Raw genomic sequence first — 26,975 nt, 5'->3', positions numbered from 1 at the left:
TACAGGAGCCAAAGGATTTTGTCAGGCTGAGTTGAAAGCAGCAGCAGCCGCTGTAGCAGCAGGCAGAGCCCAACAAGAAATGACCTCACCAAGCTGCTTGTCTTCTTCATGCATTTGCGTCCCTGGCAAAAGCCCTGCCAAGCCAGAGTGTTCTCTGAAGAGGCCAGATGAGAGCATCCAGCCCACAGGAGGAACCCACCATCATTGCCGTATTACAGCTGCTCTTCGTGTGCTCATTATAACTGGGAGATGAGGCTGAACAGAGGAGTCAGGACTATTTTTAAGCACCCTGGGCAGATCTTGGAAAACACAAGGTGATCATAAAAACATGCACTATGTTTTCATAGGTGGTTTGAGTTATGAATCAGGCTGGTGAAGGAAGGCAGGCAGGGGCTGTGATATTAAATGAAAGGCTGCAGAGAGAAGTATTGCCTAGCAGAAATAGTCTTAGAGTACCTGGAAAGCATAGCTGTTTTTATTCCTTGCAAGGGATTTTTACAAGAAACAAGATGTTGCTTTGCTTTGTTTTGTTTTCCCTTGAGATGGGATTCAGATGCAATGCTAGAATCCAGATCTCACCCAGCCTGGCATTTTGGGCAATCTCTTCTGGAAAAGCTACAGGTGTTGGAAACTGGATCCTGATTTGGACCTCATTGCTCAGATATGAACTCGGAGTGCGTTTGGAGGGAGGTTTGGTTTGGTGCCAGCCTCTACGCTCAGGGAAGCATGGAGGTTGGCAAATACAGTACAAAAAAACACAAAGCCACCAGCTCAATATGGTTACAGATTTAAGCTCATCTTGGACCCCGAGACATTGAAAATAGGGTGTAAAGCAACTCTAGTCTGGCTTTGACAGAAGATGGAAATGGTGAAGGAAATGTCAAAAGCAATTTGGAACTGGAAGCCAGTTCTCTAGAACGAAGACAAAAAGAGGATTTGGAGGACTGAGGCTTGAATATCTGAGTGTTATCACAACAAGCAGTAGCTGTGCTCATGCTGTGGGGAGGGGCACTGAGGTCTGTGCCCTCCCAGTCCTGACCTCCCACTCATCCAGAGCAGGGGACCTTTTAGGGCACCCAACGCTGGTTTCCTCCTTTCCCACATACCTTTGCAAACTGAGCTTCCCAGGGAACTTGGGGGACTCCTGGGTCCCACAGCTTAAATAATCGCAGTGTGAGAACACCAATCTTCAGCAAAGACCTATGCCCAGACAAGCTGCGATGCCCTAAAGCACAGTGCATGATCAAAAGATTACTAAAATAGGACTGCATATGAGATGGGCACTGGCAAGGCAGCAGCCAGCTTTTGACAAAACCATGGATAAACTGATGTTGACTAAAGTTTCCCAAACTTCCAGCTTCAACTCAAAATGCTGATTCTAAGATATCTGGTTATGGCATGTATTCCTCCTCACTGCCCTGTCTCCGTGCAGCTGTTCTGCATTTTCTGCTCTTCCAAATTTCTCAATTGGGCTTGCAACAGCAATAATGTCTTAATAATATGAGGTCTTCTTGTCCAGAAGGGTTAGAAATTGTAGAAGTGCTCAAACCTGAAGGAACCTGGACAGCATAAATGGGTCAAAGCTCAGGAAAAATATGACACCACCTTAGACAAAAGGCCCAGGAGTGGAGGATGAGATAGGAGCAAGCAGCGTTAGGAAGTAAGTGGATTAAAAAGGAGGTGATTCACTGGCTGATAGGGAGAGGTGATGGTACATCTCTGGTCAGTATAAAAAGCAGGTTAGTGAAAAAGGGACAAGGAAAAACAGCATCGGAGTTTGTCATCTTCGTCCACCAAATTGTAAAATTCCTGTAAGTATGGCATTAATTGACATATGATACTAAACTGTCATTCCAGCAACTGGATGCCTCTACCACTCTTTTAACCCCCTCTGGTAGCCCACTGTCCCTTTAGCCATCCACCTGTCTCACCCCAGCAGCTCTGTGCCACCTGCCCCCACCTCTGCCTGCCTTCAAGCAAATCAATCCATGTGGTTGCCCAGAGGCAAGAGGCAGAAAAGGAAAGGCAAAGGAAGAGAGATTATTTTGGCTTTTTTTCAAGGCAGGACAAGTGCTTACTGTTAATATGCAGAATGCCTGTATATCTCAATTATACACCTCCCACAGGGGCCTATTACAGCTACCCTGGGCAGCCAACATGTGTCAACAGAGCAAACATCGAAGGCTATCCCAATGTACTCCAAAAATAAAAAGCAGAGAAAGCAGGACATGAGCCTGTCGGCAGCTGCTTCTTTCTTTCCCCCCCTGCCCCTTCCCCATGTGGTTTTCAGGTCTAGCTGCCAGGCTTGTGCCTTATCATTTTAACATGAACATGCAATTGCAAGCCCCCTTATCTCCCCCTGCATGGTGGAAATTGGGAAATTAGCATTGCTCCATCACAGCTTATACAAGTTCATGTTACAATTTAATGTCGTTTTTTTAAATGGTAGAGATTGGAAGGGAGGAAAAATGCCTTCCCAGTACAAGAATGATTTTTGGAATGCTGATTCCTCCCCGATGCACATATTATTCCCAAAGCTTGGGTACCTGAAAGGCAGAAAAAAGAAAGAAAGAGAAAATCCATCCTTAAAGACCAATAAACTTTACCCTCGACAGAGATTTCTGCCCCAAAATAGGCAAAAAATCCAAGCAGTCTAAAGGGTCCTGTACTTTTGTTATTAAGTAAGTTCCACTTAAAGGTGCTCGGAAACAGCCGTGGTGGAGAACAACACAAACCCAGAGATGGATCGATTTGGCAAAGTGGATGCTGGAGTTGATGACCCACTTGACTCTTACAAAACCCCTTTTTACTCTTACATCTTCTCCTGTCTATTACTATCTCACCCCATAGACCTTTGTGTGGTACCACCAGGATATTGGCTGAGCTGAAGTTTCTGGAAGAGTTTTACACCTATGCAAAAACTGAAGAGAAGTATCTTGAATGAACAAATCATGCATGGGGAAAAAGGGCAAATCCAATTCTAGTAAATCCTTGACTGTGTATTTACAGGGAGCTGCCCAGTAGAGCTCACAGCTTCTGCTGGCTTTTCGGCCAGCGCTGTCCTTGCACAGCACTGCCAAGGTGATGCCATTGGGGCCCTGCTGAAACCTAAATGTACAGCCACAGCTGACATCCTTCCCGTGGCAAGAGGGTAAATGTGAAAGGGATGCTGTGGCAGAGAAGCCGGGCAATTGTGCGTCTCTTCTGTTTTAAGCTTGCTTTCCTGTGATTGAGCAAGGGAGAAAAACATTCAGAATTACTGCAAATAAGTGCAAAACATTTTGAAGTCCCCAAAGAAGGACTTGGTTACAGAGCAGCCTGTTGACTTTATGTGGCCCAGAAATAGCTCCTGTCTTCATAGATGTTTTCCTGACATATCATCCTCTGTATATTACTGCACCTTCTCAGAACTATCTTGCTCATCCTTTCACTGTTTGCTGTCATATCTTTCTATTATCTGAGAACATTGTATTGTTACCATTAGACTGATGCTTATCCACTCTTTGCCTTCCTTTTTTATCTTACCTAGCCTGACTGCATTTCCTACCATGCGGGAAAATGTTTGTTGGTATGAAGAAATTCTTTCTGCCTATTATATTTTGCACTTTTCAGTTGCTGGTTCTGTTGGACAGAAAGTGTCTTTTCTGTTACTTGCCACACATGGAGGGCTCAAGCAGGAAAAAGAAGTGAGCTTCGCTTTAAGTTAAAGCCCAAGGGTCAGATTGAGGCTGTTCAGTACCTAGCACTTCTGAGGTGGTTTCATATCTCCCTCCTGTTGTAATTCTTAAATCAAAGCATTGAACTCTTTTGAAAATCTGATTTATTCAAAGTATCTGATGGAGAGGAAGAAAAAAAGAGCTCTTGGTGTGACAGTCTCTGTAAAAAGAAGAAGCCAGGTGATTTTACTCTGCCATATTGCAGCAGTGGGGAACCCTTCACCTCACCTGGAACAGGAATGCAGCACGCCACAGTCAGACTTGGCACTGGATGCTTACTGAACACCACAAAAGAAGTTATATTATCCCACCCGTAGGCATCCACAGCTCCTAGAGGGATATGAAGGTGTCTCCAGAAGTGTATGACGTGAGATGCCACCTCCTGTTGCCCAGCGTGGCTGCCACCAGATTGGTTCATCATCAACATCTATGGCTATAAGCACTAAGTACTAATGACCCCCACATATGATAGACACAGCCGCCAGTATGCCTTCAGCCTTGTGTCAGCCACGGGCAACTCAGCCTCAGAAAATGGTTTCCAGCCTGAAGATGTCACAATAGTCTTTCACGAGACTGCTGACGGTGCTTACATTACCCCAAATCTCATTATTTCCTCCATCAATTTCCTCTTCCTTGTATAAATTAGAGTGAATTACAGTATTCATTCGGAATAATGTATAGCCACGAATGGATTCACATCAGTCAGAAAGGGTACGTTTATTCATGAACACTTGAGTGTTTATTTCAAGAATATTAGTGGGGATAAATGAGCTTCAGAGATACCGGTGCTGTTAAGTAGCTGGGAGTATTCCTCCTGGAAGTGTACTTGAAGGTTTTTTGAACAGCTCCTATTTATTACTCGCACAATGGATTAGCTGAGCACTTCCACATGCCTCAGACATTTTTTGAATAAAAAGGAATTCTTTCCTTTTAGCAGGTCCCTCCCACCCATCCCAGCAGTAGAAACAAGACTGTGCAACATGGATGACCACATGTACAGCATGAGTAGTAAATCAGAAATAGCTCTTACTCATTGCAAGCCATTTGTAGATGCAGCAGCATTTAAATTTGGCTGCACTGACTACAGTTTGAACAGTTGCGAAACTGCAAGTAATCAACACTTTAATAAAACTCATGATCTGCTTGCAGATAGTCTGGCAAAGAGAAAACTGCTAAAGGAGCTAAATCATTTGCAGAAATAATTTTTAGTGGATAATTTGACCAACTCCAACATGATGGCATTCATGTGCAAAAGCTCTGAAAAATCCTTTATGAATGGCCAACTGCTGCAGAAAATGACTACAGAAGATTTCTCATTGCTATGGATCAGAGCTGCTTTATATGTTCATAAAGTAGAGACAGTATCTTTAGAAGGCACCTGTCCAAAGAAATAATCTGTGCAAACCACTGAGCTTTTTCAGTTCCATGAAAATGTCCGGCTTTGCAGTGCTGCAGCAATGTTTTGCATGGGGTCTCCGAGTTTCAAGCATGAACTTGAAGTTTAGGTATGTTATGCGAGTGTATCAATTTATTGCTATACAGAGTTAGATTCTGCCTGAAGTCTGTAGAGTTACATGAGGCTACACACAGCAGTGGCTCTTCTTCAAAATACTTAGCTAATAGTTTACAGGGTGACTCAATAATTTAAGAGGATTAGTAGCTAGAAATGAAGCCTTGCAGCTATGCATAGCTTATTTAGTTCCACTCCAAATTTACAATTATCTGATGGTTGTTTGGTGGCCTAGGTGAACTGAATTACCACCTTCAGACCGTTTTGTAGGAGACTGCTGTGTACTTATCACAGACATCACATCACTATCACAAATAGCTTGGCAGTGTAGCAGCTGAAAAAAAATCCTTCAAGGACCGACAGATCAAGCACTGATCTCTCTGCTAAGGCTACACATGCAAAAGCAGTGTGTGAGACAATTTTTTGGTGGGACCCCAATGTAAGAACCCTGATAGACTTTCCACAGGCCACCCCAAACACCCTTTGGTGCTGACGGATGGCGGTTAGTGTCAATTTGGAAATGACTTAGGGAGCTGAATGCAAAAAGGTCTTTATCCCATTTGAATTGCTGGGGCAATCTAGTCTCCCACTGTGGTACTGCCAACCTTCCTTGCAACCTTTGTTCTGAGCATTAGAATTATTAAAATCCCATTTTAGTGAGCAAATTTTGTTAACATGCTCTACTATCACCTTGACCTTTAGTATTCTTTCACTTGGTTGGCTTATCATCATAGACCTGCTTCCAGGTGGGATAGCAGGGATGGAAAAGAGCAGGCAGCTCATCAAAGCACTGCCTCCGAGAAAGATCGGCAGTTCCTGCAGCAGGAGAGATACATCTGCTGTCCCAGAGCTTACTCCCATGTTGGAGCTGCCACCTAGACCGAGAGCTGGGAGGAAGCAGTGGATGCTCATGATGGGTGCAGGGAGGATCAGGAAGAATGGAAGGAAAACTGATCCAATGTTTCTGCCTTAGCAAAATAAAAATCTGCATTTTGGGCATAAGCTAAACTGGGATTTAATGAATAGACAATACATGAGGACGGGTGTTGCCCTGCTTCTGGGTAGATCAGAGAGGTGGTTCTCTCTCCGCAGGGAACAGAGCTGAAAACTTGGAAGGTGTTAGGATTGCAATGAGCTGCGTGGAAGTCTGTAGAGTGCACACCGGGCTGGTGTGCCAGCATGGGGTGACTGCTCAGAAACACCAGCAAGCGGGGCTCCTTGTTTTAGCAGTTGGAAAGGGATCCTCAAGGGCATTGGTAAGGAGTGTCCAGACCTGACCTAAGCAGGGGACAGCTTTGGGCAATTATGCTCACGATGCCACCTGGAAAGCAGGTCTGGGACAGCAAAGGACCTGCAGAGAGGGTTAGGGAGTAAACAGAGGGCAGCAGCACCAAGGTGACAACAGCAGGGCACATCAGACGACCCCGAAGTAGAATCCTAGGAGCTGTGTGGATAGCCCCACAGGGATTCTCTATTTTTATTTCTTCTGCTGAAGAGCCACGGAATCTTTTCATTTTCCTTTCCCCTGAAGAAGAGGAAAAATAAAACCAAATGGCTTCTTTTGAGGCATTCACACCCACTGACTCTAGCAAAGTTGTATTAAAAAGACAAGGAAAGGAAAATCCAATAAAGTGAAAATAAAAATCCATTAAAATTCCATTGGCTTTTACACGCGGAGCTTATTTGCTGTAGGTGAATAGTTAGAGCCAAAGACTATAATCCTATGGCATGCACAGCTCTATTACAAGAGGACACTGATCCAGCCCCAGCATCAGCTTGGCAAATAGCACCTGGCTTTAAGACATTGACGCTCCCTTCTGGGAGGTGACAGCCTTCCTCCAATGTTGACTCCACAGGGCAGCCTCCTGTACCTGCTGCCTGTAGAAATGGGTCCTTGCTATTTTTTGGATGCTGAATGCAAAGCCTCCTCAAAATTCAGCTACTCTAAAAAAATCTCCCCCAGCATCTGTGCTGTTTACTCCAGAGTGGTGATAACTGCCTGGGCCCCAGCTCGGACAACCAGGGATCCTTCAGCCCTGATCCCTTGTTACCTCCACCCTACAAGCGCCTGCAAACACAGAACTGATCAATAAGGGGGTTTTGGCAAAACAGGTTGAACTAAGATGCTGTGATGAGGTTGTCAAGGAACAAGAGCTGCTGAGACTTCAAGCTGCTAGGTTTAGTCCAATTTGCTTCAACCTTGGGTGAATGTCTGCTGGAACAATGTGCCACATGCATATCCCCATTGGGGTTCACACCAGTGGGTGCCAGTAAAAATGTGACGCCTTCTTCCCCCCTCCCAGCTGATGCCAGGTGCCAAGTTCTCCAGGTCCAAGGTCTCCCTATGTGCAGATTCAGGGGGTTTGGCTCACACCGGCACAGGAGGAACAGCCTGATTTGAACTTGCCATCTTTTGGACACTGGGGTGATCACTTCATTGCTTCCTGCCCATCAGCAGGTTTCTGAGGATATCTGACCCTGCACAGCCTTCAACCAGGTTTTCCAAGGATCTTTTTTTGCCACAGGGCTTGGACTGTGGGGACGAAACTAAGCTCCTAACCTGACTGCAAATTGGTCCTGGCCCTACCTTCCTGTCTTTTCACCACCTTAGGATGCCTCTGGCTCTTCTTCGCCTGCCTCCTTTTCTCATTCACTGCTCCCCAGAGGACAATAAGCACTTTAGAAACCGCTTTAGGGATTCTCCACAAGGAGAAAACAAGGAAACCCAGCGACAACAACCTAATCAGCAAACAGCTGAGCCAGGGATAAATTCACATGGAAAGCCTGTGTTTGTTTATTACTAATGGGTAACGGAGATGATAACCTTTTAATCCAAAACCATAATGAAATATGCATATTTGTTAATGTGCAACTATAAAATGCAAATCTTGCAAACACAATGGGGAAGGGCAAAGAAAGCACTCGGCACCAATCCTAATTTATTCCTTTGGCTTCAGACATTTATTCAAATTGAGTTGTGTATGTAATATAAAGTCAAATGAATATGTAATTGTAATGTATATGTATAAACATTTTCATCTCAAATATGCCAACTGTTTATCATAATAGGAAGTAATACATATTTTGCCGAATAAAAGGTTACCTATTAAAATATTTTTACCCTCTTCCCACCCCAAGCTTTTGTGCTCTCTGTAAAAGCTCTATTTACATAGAGACAATTTCTGATTTTCCCTTTTGAGCCATGCTACCCAAATTCAAAAGATTTAAAAGATTAACAAAGTAGAATCGGAAAGATTTTTACACAAAGTTCTTTCTTTTTCACTCTCCTCTTTTCCAAGCAGCACAGAAATTGCTCTTCTAAATATCAATTTAAAACAATGGCTAAAAAGCTGAGCAATTTCCCCCTTCTATTTCCAGCCCCCAAAGAAACAGCTTTCCCTGTTGCTGTCAGAGTAACTACATATTCATCTACATATTCATGCAGTAGCAACTAAGCTTTATTGCGAGGCCTGGTCACCACTGCTTTTGTAAATCATCTCTTTGGCAGGCTGGCAGACTGAGAGCTAGAACCAGCTTCACACGCTGTATGTGAGAAGATCTGCATCAATTTGTGAATATCGTGATTTTGGAAGACACCAGGAAAATAAAGATTCAAGACAAATCCTCTTTTCCTAAACTTACTTGAAAGTAAACCTCTTCCTGCAATGGAAAAGTTCAGGTAGTTTTTATTCTTTTTTGGTGGGATCATCAGGCTTATGATTCCTGGGCTATTGTGTTGTGAGAAGTATTTCTGTCTGAAATTTAGCATGGCTTAATTGTCTGAAACTTGAATGCACTGCCAGGAAGTCAATAGCAATATTTCCATTGACTTTACTGAGCAGTGGACCAGAGGAGTCAAGGCAGAGCACAAAGGATTTTGTAATCAACCTCCACCCATTGCTTCTTCCATCCCTCCTGACTCCTTTATTCACTTTCCCACTGCTGCCATAACCATATGCTGCATTTATTCAGTCTTGCCCAGTGCATTCAGCATTTTCTTCTCTTGTCTGCTAAACAAAACATTTTTCACCTCTTTGTGTTTTCTGACTCTCCTGAGGACCAGAGCAGTGTACCAATAACCAGAAGAGAAGAGGAAATCCCGTTTCTATTTATAGCCTCAAATTCTACAAATTCAGGGGTTTGGGGGAAGCACACAAAGTGCTGATGACTTACTAAAACTGAGTAATTTTCCATTCTCTTTTACACATACTCATGAAAACAGAAGGAAAGATAATTTTGATGCAGGGCTATTACAGAGTCCCATGAAATAAGTACAGGGAGTGTGCAGATTTACTCTTTTCCCCATTGCCCTGAACTAGACTAAAACAGCCTTATAGCAACGTGCCCTCAAATTGTCCAGCGGTTCATCCACCCGTGGCCTGAAGGTCCAGCTCTCTGCACTGCCAGGAGTCACCATCCCTCTTCCTAATGCGATTGATCCCTGGAGGGTGGTTGAAGGTTTCCATGCTGAAACCTCTCCAAACTCCACAGAGGCTTTGGCAGCAACCCCCTGGGGCTACCAAATTCAGCAGCAGTCAGAGCCACAGCACAGTCACAGACTTGGAGAGCAGCTACTAAAGGTCTTTAGAAAAGGAAAGTGGGTCCTTTTTCTCCCTAGCATTTATTTGCTCAAATCATTTATAAGGAAAGCAGCAAGAAAGCACCATGCTTAACCTGTTTCTCCCCGTTTGGACCATCTGCAGAAACAATGCTCTGCAGACAGGCAGTGTGGGAGAAGAGGCCTATTTGCTTTTGAAGAAGGCAGGTGAAGGGGCAAGGGAGAAAAGCCAGCAGGCCAAATGAGAAGCGCTCCTCTAGAAGTCTTCCATCATTTCAGACTCATAAATCATGATGTAGATTAATGAGAAATTAATGCAGTGCAGAAATTACTGGGGGTGAGGAGCTGTCGGTCAGCAGCAGGAGTGACTGTGCGTGAGACAAAGCAGTGAAGATCTCCAAAAAGAGAGAGGGCTCAGCAGCCTGGACTTGTTCTTTAATGAGGAAAGACAGAGAGGTCAGCATGGGAACAAGATAGCATGCAGCTGCATCAGGGAGACAAGGGACACTATTTAAAAATCCTGTCAAAAGACTCTCTGGACTGATTTGTATTAAAGCCTTATTCACATCTGCTAATGAAAAATCCTCCTGCATCAAATCATAATATATAAGCCTTAAAAGAGAGAGAGAGAATGTGTGTGCACAAGAGAGAGGGAGAGGGAAAAATCAAAGGAGTAGAGGTTAATTTCACTATGCGCCTCCTCTGTTTGGGGAAAAAAAATAACACAGATGAGGAAAATAGCCTACTTTACCTCCCGTTCTTTCCTCTTCGATCCTCCAGTGACATTATTTTAAGCATTTAACTTTCTGATAGCAGTTAGGCTGGTCACATTTTCTCTCCATTTAGTGGCAGGTTTTGAGCGCATCATTTAGTACTGCAATGGAAGTGATGGAGCATGTGTATGATAGATGACTCACTTCCCTGGTGCTTGGGCATTTGGGGCTAACAAGTAGCTTAGCCTGTTGCTGGTTGAAGTGCTTTGAGGCTCTCTGCAAAGCCGGGTGTGCAAAGGTGGGGAGAGAGTAAATACTGACCTTCCTCCTTATTATTTCATATCTAAGGGAGGTGAGTACTGTCATCTTCTAAGGTAAATTTTCTCTCCTCCTCCATAAAAAGTGTTCTCCCTATGAGTCCAAGCCAAGAAAGCATAAATTGAGTCCTGATGTCTCAGCCCGTCCATACAAATTTGCAACGGCAGTGACAGAAACTCGTGGGAGTTATTTTGGAGAACGTGGCCGTTCCACAGCAGGTAGGGAGTCTTTATGCAAATACCGCAGTAGTACCTTCATTTATGGCTCCTGTTGATCCCACCGCCCGCAGGATGCCTGTAACCATAGCAATGGGCTCAGATAGGAAGGTTCTCTATTGTGTGCAGAATAGACAGTGGCAGCCGATGGTATCAGCAGAAAGAAGTATCCAGACAGAGCCTGTGGATGATGAGTGGATAATGGCAGAGCACACTCATAGCCCAGCAGATGATGATCCATAACAATGGTGGTAAGTCAGGTAGACAGCAGTGCTCAGACACCATAGGGATGGGCATGAGAAAGGAATGGAAAGAGAATAGAGGATAAGTGAGGAAAAATGTTCAGCTGACTCAAATGTGAATACATCCAGACGTCACTATATACCATATCTAATAGAACTATATACACCCAGTCTAACTGCTGCTCAGTCCGTGCAGGTTTTTCAGGTCTGGAACGGGGCTGGAAGAAAGATGGGATGTGGCCCCATCAGTTGAGGCATTTTGGGACCACAGTGAGGAGAACACAATCTATTGCATTTGCAAGAGATATAGCTGTGCTGGAGATGGTGCCTTTACATGAGCATCTGAGGACAAACCGCACGTCAAAGCATGCAGATTTTGTTATAGGCATTTTCTAATGCAATATGACATTCCTACTGACAAATGGGTCCTTACATCTCTTACACACTCCAGCTCTTATATACTCCCAGGTTTTATTCAGGGGTGTGGGGACCCCACAGGAAGAATGGACATTCTTTGAGCCTAGGTGCACCACAAGTCCCTTAGACACCAATCAAGCTATACATTCATGTAGATATCCCTTCTGACAGCTTCCTTGGCTTTTAAGAGGTGTAGTCTTTAATATTGTACCATCAGGTGGAACATCTTTTTTTAAAATCTGCTCACATGCACACACGCACAGAGGATAAAATACAAGTGGGGAAAAAAGAAATCACAAAAAGGACCCTATTTATCAAAAAAACAATGGCTGAGTAGTGGCAGTGAAATAGAGATATTGTTACTTAGCGATAATAAGGGAAAAAAGCCATTGTCAAAATGATAAGGCCATTTCTGTTGTCTCCCCAAGTGATAATATCTCTGCTACCACTAGTGCCTGAGTATTGTTAGGATATTTCACGGCAAGTGTTAGACAGAATAAGTTATACACTAAGCCCACAGCTAACTCTAAAGACTACAACTTCACCTCCCCCCATATCCCTGTTCACACAACAGTCTCTTCTTTAATACCTTTGCAGCGGACGTTTCTATTCCCTATGGCTTTTCATCTGCTTCCATTTAAATATAACACTGCTCCTGAGTCAGTTGACAAGGTACCTTTCACTGATAAGCAGCCCAACTTTGTCTTGCGATAGGTCATCAGAAAGCCAGACTATCATGTCTTGAAAAATGTAGGAAATGTTGGTAAAAGTGCCAGTGAAATGAGTTGGGGTAAAGAAAGGAAAAAAAAAAAGTAATAACATTGAAACAAGAATACAGAGATCAGCTGAAAATCTCTGGCAGACGCCCTGATGTTCTTGTAGAGTCTAGAGATAAAATTTACCCGTCTGCTCAGAAGTGGAGGTTGTCCTCTTACAGGGACTGGACACAAGTGTGCCTTCAGTGGAACATGCCTCACTCTCTCACTGCACAGGGAGAAGAGCCAGCCCCACGGCAGCTCCAGCCCCACGGCAGCTCCAGCCCCACGGCTGCTCCAGTCCCACACAGCAGCCGGGCAGCAGAGGGAAGGTCAGTGCTGCGCGGTCGGTCACTACATCCCTGCAGCAGTAAACAGAAAGGGAGTGAAGAGAGGGGGAAGGTCTCATGCAGAAGGCAATACTCCTTTTTGTTAAATATAATTTCCTTTTCTATACCTGTCATCAGCATTGCCACCAGCTGATGGAAACCACGGGGTCCCTGTTACCTGCAGCAGTGCTTCTCTATATGCTTTTTTCTCTTCGAGACCAGCAGGAAAAAGCAATCACAGGTGCATGGCCGATGTCCTGTGGGTTCAGACCCATTTTCTAGCAGAGGGATGGCAGGACAGTGCAAAGAGAGCTTAAACTACCACGGAGGAGACTCTCTGAGCAGAGCTTGTGTGCTGCCCACGCCAGCCAAGGGAATCTCTGCAGGTCTGGGAGTTGCTGCTTGGAAAACGCTGTTTTCCAAGAGCTTGTGCAGGAGGGAGAGCAAGCAAACCTAGCCGGGAAAGTATATCCAGGCTAATAAATCTAAAAAGCAACCTCATCCTCTCCAGGGAACAAGAACTATGCCTTTGTACTGGGTCTCACATCAATGTCCGCACAGGTTGGAGGCAGAAGCCTGTTTTCTGCTCCTGTTCTGGAAGCAACCATGCTACCAGGGGCTGTGTCTTGGAGGGGGTGGGACAGGGGAAATAACAGTGTCCTAGGCAAGAGACACACAGTTCCTTGTCTCATATGCCATTCCTAAAATCTGGGGTGGCATAGTGTCCTGGAGCCTTCCTTCCAATACTGGGAAAAGGTCTGTTTTCCAGAATTGTCCTGGCCATTGTAAGATGCATGGTAATATGTCTAATTTTTAAGCACACCTTTCAGTCAGTCAGGAAGGAAAAACCCAAATCCTGGAAGAGAAAATTTCTCAAATTGTCAAATTTTTGTGCTCAATATTTAGTGATTCATAAAGAAGCAGCAATTCAAATACGGAGCCATTTTCCTCAGTTTTCTCTCCCCTGGTTGAAGGTAAGGAAACCAAGTTCCTGGCATACTTTTTATAAGTCTCACTTTAAAAAGCCTTTGTTGAAGGTGGATCTTTGCCCTGTCCTCTGCAAAAACAGAGGCAGCCCCAGGCAAGTAAAATGCAGGTATTAGCTGGATCGCCAGAGTGCGGCCAGCTCTGGGGTGGGACGTGGCTGTTCATCACCCATGCAGCACACAGCAGCTCCCAAGTAAAGACTGTGCCTGCCCGCCTGGGCAGAGCCTTGATAAATGTTTACAAATTACTTTCTCAAATGTCTTCGCCCTCTTCTTTGGAGGCAGTTAGAGTGATTCTGCCAAAAGTAAATGAATAAACAAAAAGATCAGCATCCCGCAAGTTCCCCATGGAAGGTGACGTGAGAAGCTTCAGCAGCGAAGACTGCGGAGGAAATAGATTGGGGAGGGTTTGGGTTTTTTTTTTCTTTTTTAAATAAATATTTGAGGCACACCATGGGAGTTGAGCAGCAGTGTGGTAACTATATCAAACACAGAGAATCCCCAGATTATCTGCTCTGAAAGCATTAGCTGGCTGCGGAAAACAGGCATCTTGAACCTGTGGAATTAGGAAGGGTACAAAAATACGGAAAAGTAAATAAATAAGGTGTGAAACAGCACCAGGAATAAAACAGTCCCTAACAAGCCATCTGAATAAACAGGGTGAGAAAAATCAGCATTGCTGCTGCTGTCTGTCTGTCTGTCTCCCTTCTGCAGTCTTTTTCTCTCCTCCTTTCCTGCACCCTTACCTGCTTTTGAAATCAAGCTGACAGAGAGCTACACAGCTAATCAGGATGGGGGGCAGCTGCTCTCTTCAAACAATTTCTTAAATGCCTTGCTGAAGTCATCCATCTCCTCTTTGTCTCCCTTTTGCATCTTCCTGAGGCCTTTAAAAAACAGGGTGTAACGTGGAGCTTAACAGTTGGCAAATGCTGATTTTAAGTGCGTTTGTACATTTGCAGATTGATCCCGGAATGATCAAAGATAAATAATCTCCCCAGCGCTCCTTTGTAAAAGCTAATGAAACTTGGGGGGGGAGAGGGAGGGAGGCAGTGTAAAGCAGGGTTCACGTTTCCAGGACTTTTTCGATCACTTCATTGTAATTACTGAAACAATTTTTCCCACCCATCCCCCCCTTCCTGGCACCATCATTCCCCTCACCTCCAGTAAATATATTTAGATAGTTAGACCCACTGCATATAACCTGGCCTGGTACTAACAGCTTCAGAATCCCCCTTAGTGCAGCACTGTTTATTTTGGCTGTCTATGCCCACGCTCCATGTCCTTTATAGGCAAGTGCACACTGGGGAATGAGTGTGGGTGACCTCCAGGAATGGAAAAATTTCATTTGCCTTCCCTTAAATGCTCCCATGCCAGCCCAGGCTTCACCTCCTGTGCCTGGTGCCATGGGCAGGAGGGAGATTTGCTACGGCTCAGGCACTGGCAGGTCCCCGGAGCTCTGGTCCTCCCAGCCTGGAAAGGGGAAAACTCCTGAAGCAGCCTTTGCTCCCCATTTGTCATGCACATGGGCATCTTGATAGATCTCAGAGTGGCCTGATACTGTTTTCACGGAAAGCTACATGGTACTTATTTGGCACAATCCCTGGAAATTAAATAAAAATACAAAATTAATGGTGCTATTAATGCCAACCCTGGGATGAATAAAATGTTTAAAAGGAACCTTTGGTTAGCTGCTTTAGCCTGCAGCCCTTCCTGACATCTTTGTGTTACCTATCCTGCTCATATAGTGCTATAATGAGCATCATTTCCAGATCAGCCATAAGGGGCACTGAAGTATATCTTCTGAAAGTTCATGCTACTCTCTTAGCTTTGCTAATTCATTAAGCAGAAGGCAGACAGAAATATCGCTTGGAGAACAATCATGAAAGATTACAAACCTGTGAATTTAAAGTCTTCCCTCTCCAAACTTCCAACAATTTTGCAATGTCTGCATACACAGATTCCATGTCCATATATGTATAAATACATTTAAAAGCTTTAGCTCTGCCTTTCACATGGCGAAGACACTTGTAAGGAAACCTGCAACCAGAGCACTTTTAATTAGCTGCAGGGTCCATTCTCTGTCAGCATCTGAACCGACATCAGGACCGAATCCAGGCAACAGCACAGCATGCTCATTTTCCCTGTGGGCTGCTCCCAACTCCTGGAGACAAATTACAATGCTAACATTTGCAGAGCTGGACCCAGGTTTGAGCTTCACATGTGAGCTTGCTATCACATTCAAATGTAGTTGGTAAAATAAAGAATTCACAATGATACCTCTCCCACCGAAGAAGAAGCAGAAGCAACCCGAAGTCTTTGATCCCATAGACTGTGATAGCTGTTTAGACTCTACAAATATGCCTGGCACTTTGGTCTCTGTTGGATTTGATAGACTTTATCCAAACTTCAGAAATCATCCCTGAATATTGATAGGGAGGTTTTAGTGGAAGCATTCAGCTAAAAACAAGCCAGCAGAAGAGAGGGAAAGAAGGAAAAGAAAACATTAGAAAGGGTCACGGCTGGATTTGCTGAACAAATGAGCTCTCTTGTGACTATGAGATCTCATCATACTCCTCTCAATTTTGTTGTAGGAAGCAGCATAAGACAATGACTGACCTTCAAGTACAGTGTGGGAATATGCAGGCTGACTCTCAACAAGAAAACCCCCCTAAAAGGGTATAATCAGATTTCCCCACAGGAGATCCTTTTCTACACTGTTGTTTAATCTCTCCTACTATATAGCTGTGTGTACTTTTAAAATAAATCGATCATGCATTAAAAAAAAAAAAAGGAGGATATTATGGTTTGTGCCTGTAACGTAAAATCACCTGGCGTGGAGGAGGGGATCAGAGGCAGACTCAGCTGGCCTGCAAAATCCTTGAGCTGTTTGGTTACAGGCAACAGATGCAATGCAGATATGGATATACAGGCAGGTAATACACACAGACCGAATGCCCTACTGGCTGCGTGCGGTCAGCCCTCCCCATCCCTTCACATCTCATTAATGTTGTTCTTACTGTAACAACACATCAAGGTCACAGGGACTGGAGGCTGCATGGGAACGAGGGATGAGGCAATCCCCTTCCCAAAGCTTTTGCTATCAAAACCAACAGGGCAAATGATGGTGGGAAGGTGAGCATCAGCCCAGGTTTGTTGGGAGAGGCATCGCCCTCAGACTGCAAAGGTGAGTTTGAAGAAACTGCTCAGCCAGTTCCCATTCATTTCTGATGGGATTTAACTGCTCAGTTTTAGAATGGCTTCAAACTGTCAAGGCAGAGCAGGTGAATCATTCCCACAAAAAAGGCTTGCAGAAGAGCTGAGACTTGAACCTGAATTTACCCAGACTTACTCCAGACCCTTAACCACAAGGCCTAAATCATCCAAGAGAGGTCATTTCCTCCAAGGACAAGAATGACCAACCCCTTTAAGCAGTTATAACATCAGGTCCTAACCCCAAGCCCCTCTCTCTCAGCATGAAGCCTTTCACCATGTCCCTTAGGGTTTAACTTTCACCCTGACTTATAAGTGAGGAAGAGGAGTGTGATGGGAGGAGCTTGGAGGCTGGGTCTCTCTCAGATCCATTTTATCAACTGTATTCACTCTGACATAAATACGATATGTCCCTGAACAATTAAAAATTAAATCCCAGATTTGTCAGTGCAGGATCAGACAGAGACAGTCTAACTTTACTTACTATGGTTTATGTTTTTTTTTCTTGTTGCCTCCCTGCAAACAGGTCCCTGGGCTTTTTGATTTATACTTTACCATCTGAAATACATAAAAGATGTGGCGCTTTTGCTCCCCCATGAATCTTCTGCAATTTTGTTCAAAATTTTACTGAAGGTGACATGACAAATTACCGCCAGAGTCAATTTGTGCTGGAGGAGGGCATCATTAAAAAAACCAGAAGAACAGGGACACAAAAAAAAAGGTAGAGGGAGGATGGGGGAAAGAATGAGCTTGTGACCTCTTTGAATATGTCACACTCCAAAGGCAGCGCTACCAGGATGAGACTGGCAGACTAATTACCCACACGGCAGGTTTGTTGATTCAGGGGAAAGGGAGAACTCAAAAGCTCATTTGACCTGTTCAGTAGGACTGCTCTGTTTCTTGTTATCTATTTTGGAGAGAGCAGAGGAGCAGAAAGAGGTAGGATATTTCATAGCATCGCTCAGAGCTAAGGCTCTCCAGCCTTCCCATGTCTCCATCACTGTAGTTGTGCCCTGGGCCCCTCCTATGACAGTCTCTTCCCATTGCCCCGTCTGACTAACCCCAAACTTCAAGGGCAGGTAAGAGATCATTTGATTATGTCAGATGCTTCACTGTTTGCACTGTATAAAGAAGGCTTTTGTCTTTGTTGTAGCTCAGAACAGTCAAGTAGCAACAGGTAATTTGATATAAAGAGCAAAATAAACGTTTAACATGTTCATTTTATTTTCCCAATGAAAGGCACCGTAGTAAGCAGTATTATTATGAGTCATGTTGCCATGTGTTACTGCTCCCACATCTTTCAAAGGTGTTGGAAGGGGAGTTTGTTTGTGTAGTGAATAGTGTCCCTGGTGTTTGCTTCTGTATCTTGTTTCAACACTTTCTGCAGACAGAAAACTTGTCTCCCTGTTGCAGGCCTGGGGACATTTTTCTTTGTAAACAATGATTTTCACCACAAAAACCAAGGTATCAGCTGGGATCAAATTCTGAAATACTTGTGAAAAAATCTGTTTTCACACATGGCTGCTAGCAAAGTAAATATTAGCTAGGTTACGCACAGTCCTGGGTAACACTGGATCTGGTATGTTTGGTCTCTATTGGTCCTACAGGAATTTTACCCTATTTATTTTTTTGGTAGATCCACGGCCATTCTGAAGTGCCTGATGTCACATTAATTTAGTGTTTCAATTCCTCACCTAGAGTCAATTCATTTCAGGGGGGACTCTGTACTTTCCCTTTCACTTCCTGAGAAAATCTGTCACAAATATTACTTTTGCAGACAGATTACCTGCTACAACAATTAGAAGATCCCAAGTATTATTTCTGTTTACACTTGGCTTACCGGGAAAAGAAAATGCAAAAGAACACATGGGTTTTAGCACAAGCAAAATCTAGTGATCTTTTAAAATCACTGCACCACGCTTAGCAGATGCATCCTGCCTAGATGCACCTGGAATGCTGCTGAATTTACAATACACAGTATGTCTGGATTAAGAAGTCTTCTATTTTAGGTACACTGACCGCAGGGGACAGCTGCTGTGCTAGCAAACATACCAAGTGCACCTTAATGGACACGGTCTGGTGTGCAACCAGCCTATGTCCAGGTAAAAGCCAGCCTGGCTCACAGCCAGACCTCCAAGCAACATGATGCTAAACTGCAGCGTTTACCTAGCAGCTGCTCCGTGGAGGCTCCCTGTGGAAAGCCCTGCAAGGCATGGTGGATTCCAGGCCCATCCGGATTTCATGTGATCTAAAGATATTCCTAGTAAGATATTCTTGGACCTTTCTGACACACTGTTAGTTTTCAGAGGATTTTAATTGGAAAGGGCTTCCTGAACTATCAAGCCCCAGACTCGTTACTGAAAACACTAGGTCATTCAACACGTCTGTAAGCCCTTGACCTCACTGTATCTTTTGAAAAGGAGGTGGTGCCATAACATGGCGGATCTAATGACCAGAACCTCCTAACTGCCATCCTAAATTTATCTGTAGGCAACTTGCTACCCTTCTTCCTCTTTGAAAGACATTTCTAGCACCTGTATTTTCCTTTACTCGAGTCTGTTGATCCCCCATCCTGGTGTTCATCTCTTAGACCTTTTTTTTTTGCTAGACCCCTCCTCCAAGAAAAGAGCAGCCCAGTAAACAGAGTGAATGGGAAGTCTGGGCTCAATGGGGAGAGGATTTTATTCTTCCTTCTCCCACAGCCGGAGAGAGGCTGGCCCTGGAGAGAGAGGGGTGAGCCTGGTAATGAGCACGGACAGGCTGCAGCAGCCTCCTCTGTTCCTCTGCCACCTGCACAATCGAAGACCGCAGACTGCCCTGCTCCCAAGGAGATAAGCATTTTTGCTGGCTGGAGGAGCAAGCCTTCCAGGAGTGACCGAGTGAGCACGGACGTCAGATAGCCCTGACTCTCTGATGGCTGCTGCTCTGAGGAGGACGGGTTTGGATGCAGTGAAAAGTTATGCGCCTCAAGGCAGTGTGTGCAGCATGGGGAGTGCTGGGACAGCAGCTGAGCGAGGCACCAGCCCAATTAGTACCAGTTCGAGCAGGAGCCATCTGTGCTACTGCAAATCATTAACAGCAAAGGCCGAGTCCAGATGCATGTGCCTGAACAGCTGAATAAAACAAGAGCAATCAGAGATCTGCACAGGGCAGCAGAGCCAGGTGAAAAAGCAGAATGGAGAAATGGGTTTCTCTCGAAACCTGGCCTGAGATGAGCCTCTGGCTGGGACTTGAGCTGGCTTTGTTCCCCTTCCATCTTGGCCTAACAGCTGGTCTCCCCACACACCTCCATTTGATCGGGTCCTTCCCCTCCCCAATTCCTGCCTCCCTCCATTTCTAGCTGTCTCACAGCTGAACGTAGCATGCAGTTCATGCCCTCCCGCTTCGTCACTCCAAACACCCTCTGCTCTTGAATTCCTTTGTTTTCTCTGAACAGCATTTGGGGACACAGATTGACTGAAAGCTGTGATGCAGTGTAAGCAATACCATAAATAGACTCCAAATGACCCAACGGGAGCATAGTACCCACTGAAGGATTGAAAACACTTTTCTCACTCCTTCCCACAGAAAAAAGAAGCCACCTGCTTTTGTATGCCCGCAGCAAGCACTGCCTGATAGGGCACTCTGCAGCAACCACCCCATTCCCTTGCTCCGAATCTCCCCTTCTGCCCGCCTTCAATCCCATGAGACCCATGCCATATCCATGTCTTCTCTGCTAACCTGCTGGTGGACGGTGTCTCCCTCACCATCTTGGATGTGAGTTTCCTTCCCTTCTCTGCTCTGTCACGGGAGGGGGCTGTAATCTTCCAGGGTTGCATTGTTTTAGTGGAAGTAATACTCCTCATCTTTCAAACTCCTCCTACCTTGTCTTATCTATTCTATACACATGTTGCTCTCTAATAACAGCAGTGCAAGCCCAGTAGTATATTTTGTCATCTTTCAGGAGATGGCTGATAAACTAGATTGGATGTTCAGTCCCATCATGTAGCAGCTGACCTGTAGGACCACTGGTGCCAGCAATTTCACCCGCTCACGCAGGCACAATCCTCATTTAACCCTGACACTTTTTACACCTTCCTCACTATTATCATGTAGCAATTCCTGAGCAGAATGAGCTGTCAGGTTAAAAGAGGAACAAAACCAGGTGTTTGGATTTTTGGTGACCCTGAGCCTGGCTGAACTCAGAAGAGATGCACTTTCCATTGCCCAGTTTCACACATGTGGAAACTGGGCTTCAAGAAAGGGCAGTCCTTTCAATGCTTCTCACCCCCTCTTTAATAATTAAAATAAGAGATGCTCAACAAGTCATCCACTCCTTTTATGTTTTGTTCCTCCCCTGTAAAGAAGCATGAGTTACAAAGCACCTAGGGGAAAGAAGGCTGTCCAGAAAGGCTCCTTTTCTTTAGGTTTATACCTAAAGCATCTTCTAAAGGAGACTCAGCAGTACAGCTGGGACCCATCAAGCCTGCCAGGAAAGAAAAGCAATTGGCAGAGACCACTGCACAGTCCAGATGATCCCATATTCCTGGGCTCAAACTCATGCCCCCTCCAGAAGTTCAAGGGTATTGAGATCAGATGTTTTGATTGACCTCATTATATATAGAGGGACCATCTGCAAAAGCTCAGATCTGGCTCCAAGCTTCTTCCAAGTACAGGTCTGGGATTTTGATTTGAACCTCTGCCTAACTCATTCAACCTCTGCCAGGGCACAATGAAAGCGTCGTGCAAGATACCAAGAATCCTTTCTTTAATAGAAGCGCTGGACCAGATTTTCAGCATAGCTCAACTCCTACTCTAAACTCCTATTTCTGGCCTGCCTTTCAGATGTGCCCACCATCTTACGGCTCCCCTGCAAAATCTAACCTCTCCTTCCTTGCCTATTTTACACCTATCTGCCACATTAAGGAACCTATCTGAACACCTATTAATAGAGTATATAAACCTGAAAAACAGTGAGCAGTGATGCATACAGGGTCTGTCTCTACTTGCAAATGTCCATGGCAAGCGATCCCTTCCAAAGGGAATGTGGGAGATCAACAGGTTCAGCACACTCCCAGATTCCCTGTAGGTCTCACACAGGCAAAACATTTCATAAACAGCGAACAGCCATGACAAGAGGCCTTTTCTCTTTCCTTTATTCCTAAAAAAAGAATTGCATCTTTGAGATCCCATTGACAGCCATTCTCCCTTAACAATCTGCTTGACTCAACACAGGCCATGCTCTTGAGACTTCTTGAGGGAGGGGTGGGGAAGACATCTCTACACTGTTCTCTTCTTTCCTCCTTTCTTTAATCAAAGAAAGAAAACAGAGAAAGAAAATAAAAAAAGAGGAGGAGGAGGGGAACCAATAGACCCCTCCTCCCTACTCCTTGGCTTTCTCCTCTATCTTTCTGGCTGTCAGATGCTCTGACATTCCTTGCACGTAAGTGTTTTGCTTCAAAAGTTAGAAGAAGAGAGGGAGACAGAGAAACTGCATTGCACAGTCCCTGTTGATAAGGTTCAAAGCAGACAGAGATGCCTCAGAAACACATGCAGTCTCTCCCTCTCTCCCTGTTACAAGGGAAAAAAGAAGAGCTAAATTCCATGGCAGACTTTGCTTTCTCCTGCTGCTGTTATCTTTCCCTGCACACAGGCTGGAGGTAGGGGGAAGATAGAAACTGTCCTGTTTACCTTGCAGTTTCTCTCCACCCCCAGCCCCCTTTGAAATGTCATCTCTAGCTGCTTTTACATTCCCAATTTTTAATGACATTTGTAAAAAGAAAGAAAATTCTGGACATGTTTGTCTGCTGAGTGTTGTTTCCTTCCCCCGCCCCATTGTTTTAAAACTTCCCAGAAGCTAGGATGAGCCCAGCTGAGGATACTCAAGGAAAAACCCTGCCAAAAGTCTTCCTTGCTGTTAATATTTCCCCAACCTTGTCATTATCTGACTTTTCCCTTCCTCTACCCCTTCATAAATCCCTCTTATTTTCTCTCCCTGCTTACCATTGGAGTAGCAAGGAAACACCACTAAGTTATCACCACATTACTCATCGGGGGAATCCAGCCAAGAATGCTTTGGCCTAGCAAAATAGTCACAGCCATCTGTCTGTCTGTTGTGCTAGAGGAGAAACAAGCACAAAAAATAACCAAGAAACACTCACATTTACTAAAAAGAAAGAAACCCAAGAGGCATGGAAGTCAGAAACTAGCCACCAGAACCAGCAGTCACAGAGAATATTAAGACAGAGAATCAGTCACTTCACTGAGATATTTCAGATGAGCCTGGTGAGCGAAAAGCCCTCCCTTTATTGCCTTCAAAGGGAAATTAAAATAGCTAAGAGATTGGTGTAGGGAAGTCAGTAAAAGTTAAAGAGCTCATCAGACTGTCCCCTCACTTCCCATCTGTCTAATAGGAGCATCAATCTGCTCAAGGTACAATGTCCCCTGCAAGGGCACCTTAGGACAGGTCCAGCTGGAAAATGAGGTTAATTTATGCTTTCTCATACAGGTGGTTGGGACTCAGGTGTTGGGTGGGTACCCTGGGGTCTACAGGTGAACCATATCTGCTCCTGCCTCTGTCAGGAACCTATTCTCTCACAGGTGAGGTACGTAGATAATTTAGAGCTGGTGTTTGTAACCATAGCCAAGCAAAGCCTAGCCTGCACCTCCTTTTCTCTTCCTAAGTAGTGCAAAGCTTTTTGGCAGCAGTCCAGTTCCTGCCAGCTGTGTGGGGTGGCAGCGCCATGTGTGGATGAACCTTTGCTTACATGATCCAGCCTACGGAGAATAAGGCTTTGACTGTCTCATCCCACTATGACCAATGAAGGCAGAGGTTCAATCTTTCTTGGAGCTGATCAGCAGAAGAACACATCTAAGTTTGCATCCTGAATGTGTTTTTGCATGCTTTGCAGCTGGGCTTCCTTTGCACCCTTCAGCTGAAGAGGCAACTGCAAAGGGGGCTGGAGGTATGAGCTGGGGCCTGGGTGGGGGCTGGACATGTGGGGATAGAGGGGATTTACCTCGGCAGTGAGTATCAGTATGTTTATCTTTTCCCTACTGTTGTTGCATCGACTGCCTGAGATGGGTTAACAACTCAGAAGTGGCGTTTGAGGAGCACACAAAATGGGTTTGTCAAAATACAAATGATAAGAAAGGCCCTTAGTGTTATCAGTGTTTCCTAGTGAAAGCTGGCAAGGGAAGAAAAAAATCCTGACTTATCCCAGGCTGTTAACTATATCCAGATTGTCACTAAGTTAACAATTTATACCAAACATGAAATACTCTCTTTTCTATGCAGCGAGGAATTAATGCTATAGATAGAGAATATTTCTATGCACAGCAATGCAGTCGCTCCAGGAGGGCACTGGAGACTGCAGGCTGCTTTTAGCCTGTTGCACAGACAGCAGAGCAGGGAGGGACAATTTTTGACTGAAAGCAATAAAATAGTCCCTGCTGCTCCTATCTGGATTTGGTCCTAGCACAGTGAAAAGCTCTTGTCTCCCTTCCTGGGTGTTTTCCAGCCAAAAGGGAGGAAACTCGGAAAACTCTGAGAAGTGAAGATCCAGTCCAGCTTCTACTTGGCCTGAGTGTCTGAAGTGATAAGAGCTCTACTCATTTAAAAGATAAGGGGTGTTGTTACTGTTGAGCTCTCTCCAAGTTCATGGATTTCATCCATGTGACGAAAGATATCACATGTGCTGGTTGCCATTTGATGCTTCCCTGACCTGAACTTCCCCAGAAGTGCTCCTGATGGATGACTTTACATTGAAAACAGCTTCATATTGCTTCACAGAAAGCCTTTGCAGTGGAGAGCACTGGCTGCTCTTCCCAACAGGCCAACTCACGCTTCATGAAGCTAACTGGGCCGCATCCACACCTAAGCCTTTGTCTGATTTGGCTGGGAAGATTCATCTGACATCTGAACCACGAATTCCCAGTCTGAGGGTGAATATCCATGGCTGAAGCCTTTAAAAATAGCCCAGGAGTCCAGCAGGAGAGCTGGGTGCTCTGGGATCTCTTTGTCCCCACTACCCTGTGAACAGTCCTTGCTGCGAACGAATGTTTTATTGCACCATGTTTAATCCCTGTGCCAGAAGACACCCTGTCTTCCTCATCACACGCAGTGCACCACATTTCCCCATTCACAAATATATGTGGTGCTGAGGAATTTCTCTGTGAATTACAGTCATCAAGAAACAGAGTGCAAAAATCATTTGCCCACGAGAAAAGGGACAGAGAGAAAAGAGAGACTGGGATGTGTTGGGGATGGCTCTCTGCAGCCTGTGGTGTCAATTCTGCATTGCAGCAAGGGCATTTCACAGCCAGCAGAGCAATACTCCAAAGCAGCAGGATACCTGGAAAGCAAGTCTGAAATAATTTTGTAGCTACCTCCATCACTTCCCTTTTTAATTCATAGGCACAGGAGCTCAGATGCAAACTTCAAACTTGTAATGGAGCAGTTTGGGAACACGTATATAAGCCACAATTCAAGATCTAATTCCCCACATGCCCATCTCAGACTGTGCTGTAAAATAAACATTTGGGGCAGAAGAACAACTTACTACAGAATAATAAAAGTGGGAGACTTGAACTTTGTCATCTATTCTGAAGAATGTGAGTTCACTTACCAAACAGTGAAATACCAATAAACTTCCCAGTAGGTAAAGCAAACCCATGCTGGTTACCTCTGTATATTCACTGCTAGCCTCACCTAGCCTATCTTGCCTGTGGGCATGGGATCAGCCTGTTCTGCAAGTCACCTATCTCTTGATGCCAAAAACCTAAAGTTCCTGCCCATCACATCTGAAACAGACATTTCAAAGTTAAACATCTAGTCTGTTTTCAATTTTTCCTTCAAATAGCAGAAGTGATTGCACCACATTATGGACTAATCGCCTGTCAAATTTAATTTCTTAAGCTGAGGCTGCTTTAGAGCCAAGTGAATGAAAAGGAAAAAATACCCTGTCCAAACCCACTAAATTATTATTTTTATTGCTGAATGGTTACCTAGAAATTGGAGCTTTTCCTTAACCTTTTGGTTTAACTATATGTCAAATACATTACTGTCAGACTAGGGCATTATATGCAAAATTTGATCTTCCAGTAGGTCTTCATATCTAAACTGTAATGAACTGAATTTCATGAAAGTAGCGCTAGGTCCAGCTAGGAGAAAAGTACTCTTCTGTACTTATTACTGAAGATCAAACACAGACCTTCAACAACTTTTCCTACACGCTCTGTCTGTATTAGCTGTTGGAACAAGTCTTCTCACTTTATATATATATCATGCTCCACCTGAAGATCTCATAGAGGCATAAAGGTTTATTAATGCTCTTCAATCCTAGGAAGGGGCCTCACCGATTTATCTGTGTGGTGTCCACCACAGGATGGTAACTATCTTGACACAGCGAGAACTGGGGCCTGTGTGTGGATTTGAATGCAAACCCAAAACCAATCTCAAACCCAGGCTCTTATTCCCCATGATTTTGGAGAGTAGACTTCAAGTTTTGACAGGGGTTGGTGGAAGGGTATGGTCTGATATAAATTCACACACACTGGGAAAAATCTCAGCGAAGTCTTAATGTGCAAACCTTTGGTGGGAATGTCTTGTAGCTCAGCTGCTAAAATATCTAAAATTTGAGTTTGAGTGTGGCTTAGTCTCTTGGCCCTAAGACTGTAAAAGGGAGAGGACAAGGATGGGGGAAAAGGAGAGCAGAGCCCTTGAGGAGCTGGGTGGGAGAAGAGGAGTCTAAAGCTCTTTAGGGAAACGATTGAAACAGGAGAGAAGTAACATCAGAGGCTCCCAGTAAAGATGATAACCCTACTGCTGTCAATAACCAGATACCTTTGGGACAGGGAATCTGTGCAGTGAATCTAAAATTTCCAACTCTCCCAATAAGCCAGGTAGGTAACAATGGCATTTCTTTTTTTTTTTAAACCTACTTAAGAAAACACAATACAAAGCTAGAAAATTACTTGGGTGGAAACACCACTATCTAAAAGAAAGTTATTTTGGACAAATGATGAA

The 26,975-nt window shown here is 44.5% G+C and overlaps 1 long non-coding RNA gene across 4 annotated transcripts in view; it reads right to left on the bottom strand.

Annotated features, from left to right (window-relative positions):
- The window catches only part of LOC128137509 (uncharacterized), a 41,196-nt gene extending 20,341 nt beyond the window's left edge, over positions 1-20,855 (bottom strand). The window contains exons 1-5 of one of the 4 annotated variants that reach the window (XR_008233711.1): positions 20,690-20,855; positions 16,037-16,216; positions 15,655-15,796; positions 14,506-15,359; positions 4,734-14,055 (exon numbers count right to left, since the gene is read on the bottom strand). This is a non-coding gene — a long non-coding RNA (uncharacterized LOC128137509). Of the gene's footprint in view, positions 1-4,733; positions 14,056-14,505; positions 15,360-15,654; positions 15,797-16,036; positions 16,217-20,689 lie in introns of those variants that run through there. The other 3 variants (XR_008233710.1, XR_008233712.1, XR_008233713.1) reach the window with 3 other exon arrangements.
- Between the last annotated feature and the right edge of the window lie 6,120 nt (positions 20,856-26,975).

Source organism: Harpia harpyja, chromosome Z (assembly GCF_026419915.1).
Source record: "Harpia harpyja isolate bHarHar1 chromosome Z, bHarHar1 primary haplotype, whole genome shotgun sequence".
NCBI lineage: Eukaryota > Metazoa > Chordata > Aves > Accipitriformes > Accipitridae > Harpia > Harpia harpyja.
The sequence above is the reverse complement of the archived record's forward strand: the minus strand, read 5'-3'. Positions and strand labels throughout refer to the sequence as shown.